At 37.5% G+C, this 10,451-nt stretch overlaps 1 long non-coding RNA gene across 1 annotated transcript; it reads left to right on the top strand.

Annotated features, from left to right (window-relative positions):
- The first annotated feature begins 5,328 nt into the window (after nt 1-5,328).
- On the top strand, nt 5,329-7,029 carry LOC138955469 (uncharacterized). Its single transcript, XR_011452241.1, has 3 exons — nt 5,329-5,619; nt 6,263-6,359; nt 6,983-7,029. It is a non-coding gene; the product is annotated as an uncharacterized lncRNA (long non-coding RNA).
- Nucleotides 7,030-10,451: the final 3,422 nt, after the last annotated feature.

Below are 10,451 nucleotides of genomic sequence, written 5' to 3'. Positions count from 1 at the left end.
TGATTTCGAAAATTTAATTTTGATAATAATTTTTAAATTTTTAATTTTTAGAGCTTGTTTTTAATCCAAATATAACATATTTATATGTTTTTGGAATCAGAAAATGATGGACAATACGATGAACGTAAATTTGGATCGTTTTATAAAAAAACATATTTCTTTTACAATTTTCAGATTTTTAATGACCAAAGTCATCAATTAATTTTTAAGCCACCAAACTGAAAGGCTTTGTCGAATATTATTTGACCAAAATTTACCCAGGAACTCTCATGTCAAATTTCATAAAGATCGGTCCAGTAGTTTAGTCTAAATCGCTCTACACACACACACACACAGACACACACATGCACATACACCACGACCCTCGTCTCGATTCGCCGCTCTACGTTAAAACATTTAGTCAAAACTTGACTAAATGTAAAAATGAGGAATAATTGCAATCACACACACACACACACACACACACACACACACACACACACACACACACACACACACGCACACACACACGCACGCACTCATACACACACACACACACGCGCGCGCACGCACGCACGCACGCACACACACACACACACACACACACACACACACACACACACACACACACACAAAGACATACACAAACATACCGACAAAATGACAGACATACACACAGTGAGACAAACCGACACAGAAACCCCCACACATGCACGCACGCACTTATGTACGCAAACAAAGACGTAGAGATGCTTATAGAGAAACACTTACGCAACCAAAAAAACACGCACACAAACACACAGACAGACAAACTTCATTCTTGGTAGAGAAATGCATTTCTTTCTGTATTGCTTTCTCTTTAAGTGCACCTACCTCGCAGAGAGAGAGAGAGAGAGAGAGAGAGAGAGAGAGAGAGAGAGAGAGAGAGAGAGAGAGAGAGAGAGAGAGAGAGAGAGAGAGAGAGAGAGAGAGAGAGAGAGAGAGAGACAGACAGAGAGAGAGAGAGAGAGAGAGAGAGAGAGTGAGAGAGACACACAGACAGACAGACAAAGACACAGAGAAAAAGAGATAGACAGACAGAGGGAGAGACAAACAGACGAACACACAGACAGACATAGACAAACACACAAACAAAGACACACAGACAGACTTCACTATTGTATGTGCAAGTAATTTTGTTAAACCACACGTTACGTTCACCACTGAACGTGAAACCATGTAAAACGTTACTATCTCAGATAACGGCACTGACGCTACTGGAAATAGAATTTATCCGTGAAATTCTACCATCAATTTAGTAATCGATGCGATGTAAATTATCCTAAAACTGTGGTATGATCACGACATCGTTTAGCATTTAGGATCAAATGGTGCCAATGTGTACACAATGCACTAATCACAGACAACGGTTATACACTTTACGTACATGTAACTCTCCAACTGACATTGTCTGCCACTTGAAACAAATGACTTTCGAAGGAAAATTAACTCCAATATATAAATATTATGTATGATTTTTAATAATTACTTGCACTTTTTGAAAATAAAGCTTTTTCTACGATAAGGTGTTTACCCCCTAAATGTATAAGTCATCCGGTAGAAAAACCGGAAGTATCGTGTACTAAGCATATGTATATGTTTAAAAAGTTAATTGTGTTTAATGTAGAACATCTTGCCTATGTATATGTTTAGGTTTTGAATACTTTAGGGGAAAACCATAGCCATTATTCATTCATCTTCAACTAACACCCCTAATCTCAGGGCACATTTTGTTAGTGGGGGTAGGGTTTCAATCAGTCAAAAATCACTTTCATTCAATATTTTCTGCCATTTCAAATACATACACGTAATTGCACAATTTCTTGAATTTTAAGATGCTTTAACTGACTATACCAAGAAAACCTGCACTTTTTGTAGAATTAGTTTTTTGTCCATGATTTATGTTTAAAAATGTCAATTTTTACGACAAAAAATGCTAACGGTTGCCTCACCAGAGGACACGTACCAACGACGTGAATCGTGTCTGCCAATTAAAATGCATATATTTTGAAATAAGGGGAATCATAACATATTTCACTGTAAAGTGTCTCACTCTAATACCTTCTGGGTTCATTGTGTATTTGGTTAAGTGAATTGCAGATAAGTTTTTTTTGAAAATGAGAGCTATACATATATTTTATTAAAACTGAAACTGGTGGATTGAAAAACAGACCTGTTTTGAAGAAGTCGTACTAAAATCATTTATGGGCTTGAACTTCACAGTTTGCGTGTTATCTTTTAAAGAAAACCCTTTTTCATCACTAACAATGACCTAATTTACACATACATATCGGTCGGTCATAGTCGCGTTTTTTTTTTAGAGAGGTAGTGTACAAAATGTCGTTTTGTACGTTTAAATTACATGTCCATTATTTTAGTCATATATCAATCAATAAATAAATGCGCATACTTTTATCAAACGTTACTTTCACTTTAAGATCGCTTCTAACATTTAGTATAATTTCTGACAAATGCACGCTATGTAATAAATTGATAATATTATGGACGCCATGTGGTAAAACCGGAAGTTGAATTATTTTGCGATAGCAAAATCCTTTTACAATGATCACTTTCCTTTTATATTAAGCTGATCTTTAACGTTATGGGTAAAAATCTAACAGATTGAACCAAATTATCCTTTTTCAAGCCTGTGTATGTGTAAACTCTTTTTTGCTTCGACCCGGTTCGGTTTTTGGAGTTGATTCAAAATCATCCATTATGTATCTTATGTGACTGTTGTTTTCCTCGGTAAATTAACAATTGTTGATGTAAAATAATTCTAGCTGTGAGAATAAACAATTTTCAAGATGTTTTTGATTGCGGTTTCAACCAGGCGTTCAGTTAGCTATACATATCGATTGAGAAAATGGCATTTCCTGTTTTGTCGTCCGCATGTTATACAGATGTTGTTAAAAATAAAACTGTGTATACGAATTAGGCATTTTACTTGCTGTCTGATGGCAAAAATCTTTAGCTTTCGTTTAAGGTATAATTTGCTTATATCCGTATGCAGTCAAGCGGTACATGACGGTTTTTTGTAACCTACCCCCTGCGTCATGGCTGCATTTTTGCAGAATATGGGTCATGTTACAAAAACGCTTCTCATTCTTAGGTGGTTGGGTTTAGCCATTTGTCGTTTACCGAACTGTGGCTGCAAATAAAACGAACTTTCCAAAAAACATAATATCTAATGTGACCACCAAAAGTAACCTTTCCACTATTCACGACTTTTTTCCGTGACCTTTCGGATTTCATGGGGGCTGCCATTTTGGTTTTGATGCGCTTCCTTTTCCGGTTTACGTATTTTCCGGTTTAACATAGCATTTGCGTTTTTTTTGTCAGAAGAGTGATATTTGGTTATGAAGGAAGTCAAGTCCGCCATTACCTGCCACCTCAGTTGAGTGTTTACTTTGAACTTATACTTGAACCGTAACAGTGTGTAGCCAGTTCACAAGACCTGTTCATCTTCCTACCAGTTCCAACTGTTGTTATCAATGGGTCGCGCAGCTGGAGGAAGTGTTTATTTCCATTCGGAGCCCAACTTCAGTTCAAAACCAGTCAAAAACTGGCCTTGACATTCCCACATTAGACTACCGTGATCACGATACCCTTGAATGACATTAGATCTACGTCGTTTCCGCTTGCCAAAATCCCACATGTTACATGTCTGCTCTTCGAGTTGTTTGGAACTTAGTTCGAGTATTTTCTCGAACGTAACTTTTGACCCAGTTGTCAGGTAGGCATCATGAATTAGACGTACACTGGCAGTTATAAATCATGTTGTGCAAAAGATTCTAAAGAAGTAGAACATTGTGGAAAATCGGGAATGCTTTCTCAGTTTGTGCACCCTGGCAACATTCATCAGGAAAAAAACCCTGCATATGCCTTCCTCTGCAAAAGTCGCGCAAAGAGGTTGTTGGGTTTAGCCATCCTGCATCATCCAGGATAGTAGTCATGTGCTCGCTCACCACTTTGAGGTCCTGCCCTCAGGACGTCGCCTCCGCACTCCCAGATTCCGCACGCTCAGAACTAAGAACAGTTTTATTCCAAAGTCAATTGGCTTTTTAAATACCTAAGTTAATTAAAACTAGTATGTCTGCCGGTGAACATATGCACTGATTTCTGTGATGAATATTTTTTATATTCTTTGATGTGCACGCTTATGCTGAGTGTGATAACCCTCGAATGACTAGTCCTGTGATAAATATTGTTCAATGACATATCTAGTCCTGTGATAATGATAGTTTTTAGCGGTAAACTTTTAGCTAAAGCTGACGGCAATTTACCTATTTGGAATCATGTTACTATTCCTGTTAGTGTACATATGCGTGCGCGAGTGTAGTATGCTTCGTATGGTATTTTTATCTGTTGTCTTATTATTTGTTTTGTCTTTTAATGTGCACCACACTGAAATTTCTCTGTATGAGATAATAAAGTATTCGTATTCGTATTCGTATTCTTCAAAGTAATAAACTACCCCCCAAACCCTGCAAGTTTGTGCGATTTACTTTGTGGACATGAAGCCAGCAGAGGACTCAGGAATGCCCACTTAATTCCTTGATTGTACTTCCGTCACAAGAACTAAAAGAACATTCAATGTTCGTTAAATCTGTGGATCAAGTGACTCACGAAGCGGAGGAAAAGAAAATCACCGGCAGATCTGTACAAGATGTTGAATTCTGCCAGGGAAACGAAGCCGCCCTCACGGCAGAGAGGTCTCCGGCTACGAAAATCAGTAGATCTAGAGCAAGGTAAACAGTATACGTTTTTCAAAGCTTGTTCACAAACACACACACACACACACGTACACAAACACACACACGCTCACACCATCACACACACACATGAAAGAGATGGAATAGCTGATCGAGTGATGACAATGTTGATTGATAAGTATTTTTTGGTGCGGTGAACTTGAGGCTATATTGTTCTATCAATCCATCGATATATTTTATACTTTCACCCCAGAAATGAAGCACGTGTACACATATTGAACAAAAGAATCATTTTAAGCTTCCATTGGCATTGTTTCCTTTTTTTGCAGACATGTTGGCAGGAAGTGAGTGTTTCACCCCACTCTCTGCAGATGGATCTAACGAGATGGATCTAACCGAGACACGGAAGCAACATTGAATATTTCATGTGTGAGGGGTATAACTGCAAGTAGCCTATGTTCGCTAATGTAGAGAAATACTTTTTGACTCAAACTTCAAGTTAAATTGTTTCTGCTGTCAGAGCCATCTTTCTGAAGGAACAATATTTTACATGCCACTGGATTGTTGTATATTCCTTCTTCTTTTGCAATGACAGGCTCAGCTTTCATTTGATTGTAATGTGTTTCTTATTTGAAGCTTTGTATCATAAAAGCTCTGTAGAAGTGTTGCACTTGTTTTGCAGACTGCATTAGGCGTGGTACCTATTGCACACACCCACACACCCCCACCCTGCCTATTTATCTAAAACACCCACCCACACACATACACAGGGTGCTGACAAAGGATTTTTTTTCCATTCTCCTTCAGGCCATCGCTTAATTTCTTGCAGACTGAGGAGCAATGGACGTTTGAGCAGCTCCTAAACCTGGGGCACACAAGCCACAAGGTAAATAAGGTATCAGTATATGAACAAATGTTTTCCCTTTGATTTTTATCGCATCATTTTTTCATAAAACTCTGTAAATTGTGGCAATTACACATTATGCCAATAACATTATTATGAAGAATGAAGATTTTCAACTTATCATTGAAGAAATGAAATCAAGCATTTTTGTTCATTCTGTATTTGATTATTATTTTCCAGTCTTTGGGTTGGCATAGTGGGTGAAATAAGGGTGAGGAGTGTCAGTTGGTGTTATTTTTTAGGTCTTGGTGATGTATTGTAATATTTTCCCTACGGTATTATTCATGGTTATCATAGTGCAGATTCCAGGGAAACGGTTTTTTGAACAGCCTCTTAAACTGAAAAGCTACAAGGTCAACAACATAAACAGGTTACTGGTGTCTCGGGCATTGATGTTTTTAAAAAGATTTGCACAGCAATTTTTGTGTGTGTAAAGAGATAATGAAAATAAAGAATAACAACTTTTATAATTTTGAAGTGGAATTAAATGTTTTCATTTTTTTATTTTGAAGTGTTTTTGTATGCAGGTTTTATTGGATGGGTGGGGGGTGGTTTTGATGGTTCTGATTTATTATGATGTAAGGGTGTTTTTTTCCTTAATTATTTATTTAATTGGTTTATGCAGACTTCATGGCAGCCACTGACCTGACGATATGACAGCCATGAATATCGAACGCAGAAGAAGAAAAAGAAGAAGACAGTCTAACAGGAACATAATTCTGGTATGCTCATAATGCCTATGCCAGTTAAAAAAAAAGTCATGAATTGAAGTTTACCCAGGTTAGACATTGGCATGTCGTAATTGTGACAATGAATGTATCCGTAAATGCACCAAGAGACTTACTTAGAAAAATTGAAGTCATGCATCGTCAATATGACTACAATCACAAACTGAATAAGGGGAAATCATGTCAATTTGGTGGTCTGGATCATCAGCTGTTGCTCATTCGCTATAATGGTGGTCTACTTGACAAAGCCCGTCTTATGTGCTTCTTTGTTTCTTTATACCTAGTGTAGACAACATGTAGGCGTTTGCAGACTGTTTATTGTATTGCTGTTGTTTGTTTGTGAGTAAAACTATGGTGTGACCTCAATTGTTTGAAATGTGTTGTGTATGTTCTACTTTGTGTAAGGTGTTTCTCCATGCCCCCAGAAGAACCGACATTATATTAAAACCTTCATACCCTGAAAATACTTGCATACTAGATGTTGTTTCTTATTGTAATGATTGGGAACAGGCAAGCTCTTAAATTGTGCAAGCCTTCAGAAAACTGTCAAGTCTGATTTGCTAGAACAAGCGATATTAACACGTTATTAAGATGAATATTTGATTAAATATGTGCAGGGACTACTTCAGCAGATTCATATGGCCAGTCTCACAATGCAAGGAAGGTGAGTAAATTGAATTATGTCTTTCCCCCCTGTTCTGTGTTTAGTGTCAGCCGTGATTGCCTGATGAGAATTTGAAAACATGTTGCTAACTAACATGAACCCAACCATGAAACGTGATGTAGGTGAGTAGCCCATCAAGAAAAACGAACCTGTTCTAATTTAGAACAGGTTCTTTTTTTCTAGATGGGCTACTCACCTACATCACGTTTTATGGTTGGGTTCATGTTAGTTAGCAACATGTTTTCACATAGAAAATGGTGGGCACCTGAACAAATATCTGCACATTACAATGAAGTCTTACTTTGTGATCTGATGGTTTAATAACCCCCCACCCCCCCACCCCAAGAAGAAGCTCACATAACTACCAACTACACAATTTCATTACAGAATCAAACAATGGGAAGAATCAGGATTCAGCCGTGCTAGGTCGTTGAGGGGGATAGCTATCACTAGGCACTCAGCAATGAATAGTTGAGGTTTTCACGGACATTAACAAAATCCGGTAACCTACGGACAGTAAATTTCACAGGGAAGGGAACAAGAACGTCAAAAATGGAAAAGTATGTTTTTTCTTTCAAACCATTGATAGAACTCTGAAGCTTCACACAAGTTTTGCAGAGAGAGCACTCGGCTTATTCATTTTTGGCACTAAAACATGCGCACACACAAAAAGAAAGTTTTTAAAAAGTGGCGCCGATGTATTCTCACACTCACAGCCTTAGAATATTGCAGTTTGTATGTTACCAAATTGAGGCATGATTTTACTCCATGCAATTACCTGACCAAATCTGCGACAGTCGGGCAAACTTCTTACAAGTCGGATTGGGCCTTCAATCAAATACTCAGAAACCAGCAGCTACTTTAAGTAATACTAGTTTTGTTGTTATTTTTTACAGCTTGTACTGAATGTGTTTTCTTTTATCTCCTCAGAATCGAGTCAGCCAGAGAAAGACCATTGAGAGGGAGAGCGCACAGTAAAGTATATATGGCATGCACTTCGGTGGACCAGTGCCATCATCTTCATAACAAGAGATGCAGATCATATTTTCTTATGTTTAAGTATAGCTGTTAGCAAAAGTATTTGACGATTCTTGGGTATGACTTTCGTCTTTAATCCTATTAGCTTGTGCACAGCCCCAAAATCTGTTTTATTTTGATTTATCATTTATAGTTTGAATTTTTTTTTAATGGAATTAGTCCAAATGTAAATACATCTAAGGTTGCAATATTGTTTTCTTGTATATACCCTTAAAACTACCTCTTCGTGTAAACAAAATTTAATTGTAAAAAGAAGTGTTTGTTTAAGGGAGATAATTTGAAGCGAATTTTTTTTAAATCAGTAAAACTGCGTAGTGACATCCTCAATTAAATAAAAAGAATAAGGAATAAAGGTATACACACAGGTTGTACCCATTTTCTTGATTGCACTGCTTTTAAGTAGAAAGCTTTTTTTCTCAGAATTATTTTACAAATAAAATTCAAGGGAGGCAATTGATATGATAAAAAGGAAGAATTTTTCTTTTCTTAGAATACTGTACACATTTAGTAAAGTATAATTTACAAGACAAAACACAGGTGTTTTTTTTTCTGTGCCTACTACTTGACAAGAGAACCACGAGATTTGTGCAGATTATTTAAAATTTACTGTACAGTATATTTTACAAAGACATATCCATACAATATATATAATTTTGTAATAGATGTTTACAATTTGTGTGTATGTTTTTTTTTTTAAATCAACAGTTCGGATAGCCACAACAAGTGTGTTTGGCTTGTGATTTGAGAGCTTTAGCACTGGATGCTTAGAATCCTCTTGATCATTTACTTCAGTAGGTTAAGCCACCTTCTCCAAAATCTTCTCTCCTATTCTGTGCTTACTACAGTGGGTTTGACAAGAGAACCACGAGATTTGTTTTTGTACATATGTTGCTTTTATTCTGTACACTTTAATATTTTAATCCTATGTGCACATTTTTTTACACCCCCGGTATAGGGGTGTGTATAGGATTCGGTCCATGTGTTTGTTTGTTTGTTTGTGTTCGCATATAGATCTCAAGAATGAACGGACCGATCGTCACCAAACTTGGTCAACAGGTTCTATACATTCCTGAGACGGACCTTACAAAAATTGGGACCAGTCAAACACACGGTTAGGGAGTTATTGGTGGATTAAAATTATACAAGGACTTATAGAGGGACATCTTAATGGTCAAAGGGAAATAACCATTCTCACTCAGTCACTGCCACCAACTGAGAAGGTTATTTCCCTTTGACGGGGGTGTTTTTCCTACCTCGGAGGAATTTCTTGTTTTTAACTGTGTTTTTGTTTTTGCTTTTGTTTTCCTGTATTCAAAGTGTGTATGAAAACCACAACCTGTCACAGCAGTATTATTAATCTGGATCTCCCTGCTAAGAACGTAATTAACAGAACGTGTGCATGTAGCTAAAGAACTTAAAAAGAATTTCTGCTACTTCACTCAAAATACGTCCATCCTCACACTCATATTTTCTTAAAATAATATTTGTTCATACAAACATGTTTGCGAATTATTCAATTTTGCGTAAAATATTCAATTACGATTTCTTTGTGTGTTGCAAAATTATGTAATAAAATTATGCAAGATCAAATTCAAAACAGCAATAAAAGCTGCTGACGGCAGAATACCTCTGTTGACTTTTCTATCTGTTGGGTCAAACTATGCCACAGACATGTTTCTTCTAGTAGCTCAATATCACGTGATACAGTCTCAAAGACAGAACAAGGCAATAACCTTTTTTGTGTAGATTCGATTGACTTTTTCCTGAAATAAAATATTCATGAAGCGGGTTCTGACTGGGCGGGGATATAGCTCAGTTGGTTGTATTCAGTTGGCCGCTGTCAGCGTGAGTTCGATCCCAGGGTCGGCGGAAATTTATTTCAGAGTCAACTTTGTGTGCAGACTCTCTTCGGTGTCCGAACCCTCCCCCCCGTGTACACTACATTGGGTGTGCACGTTAAAGATCCCACGATTGACAAAAGGGTCTTTCCTGGCAAAATTGCTTAGGCACAGTTAATAATTGTCTACCTATACCCGTGTGACTTGGAATAATAGGCCGTGAAAGGTAAATATGCGCCGAAATGGCTGCAATCTACTGGCCGTATAAAATTTCATCTCACACGGCATCACTGCAGAGCGCCTAGAACTGTACCCACGGAATATGCGCGATATAAGCGTCATTGATTGATTGATTGACTGAGTTAATATATTTCTGGAAAGCTGAACAACGCAATGCGTCTGTGACTGGTGAAGAAGCAGAGCTGGAGCGTTTTGTATTGTTTGTCGTTGGTTTTATTACACACGCACTCACATACGGTCAACAAAATGTTGCATGTTCCTGCTTGACAAACAAATGCCTGCATACATGTGTGCACGTTCGAACGT

The sequence above is a fragment of the Littorina saxatilis genome, unplaced genomic scaffold (assembly GCF_037325665.1).
Source record: "Littorina saxatilis isolate snail1 unplaced genomic scaffold, US_GU_Lsax_2.0 scaffold_1565, whole genome shotgun sequence".
Classification (NCBI taxonomy): domain Eukaryota; kingdom Metazoa; phylum Mollusca; class Gastropoda; order Littorinimorpha; family Littorinidae; genus Littorina; species Littorina saxatilis.
Note: the sequence above shows the minus strand (reverse complement) of the source record. Positions and strands in the feature narration are given on the sequence as shown.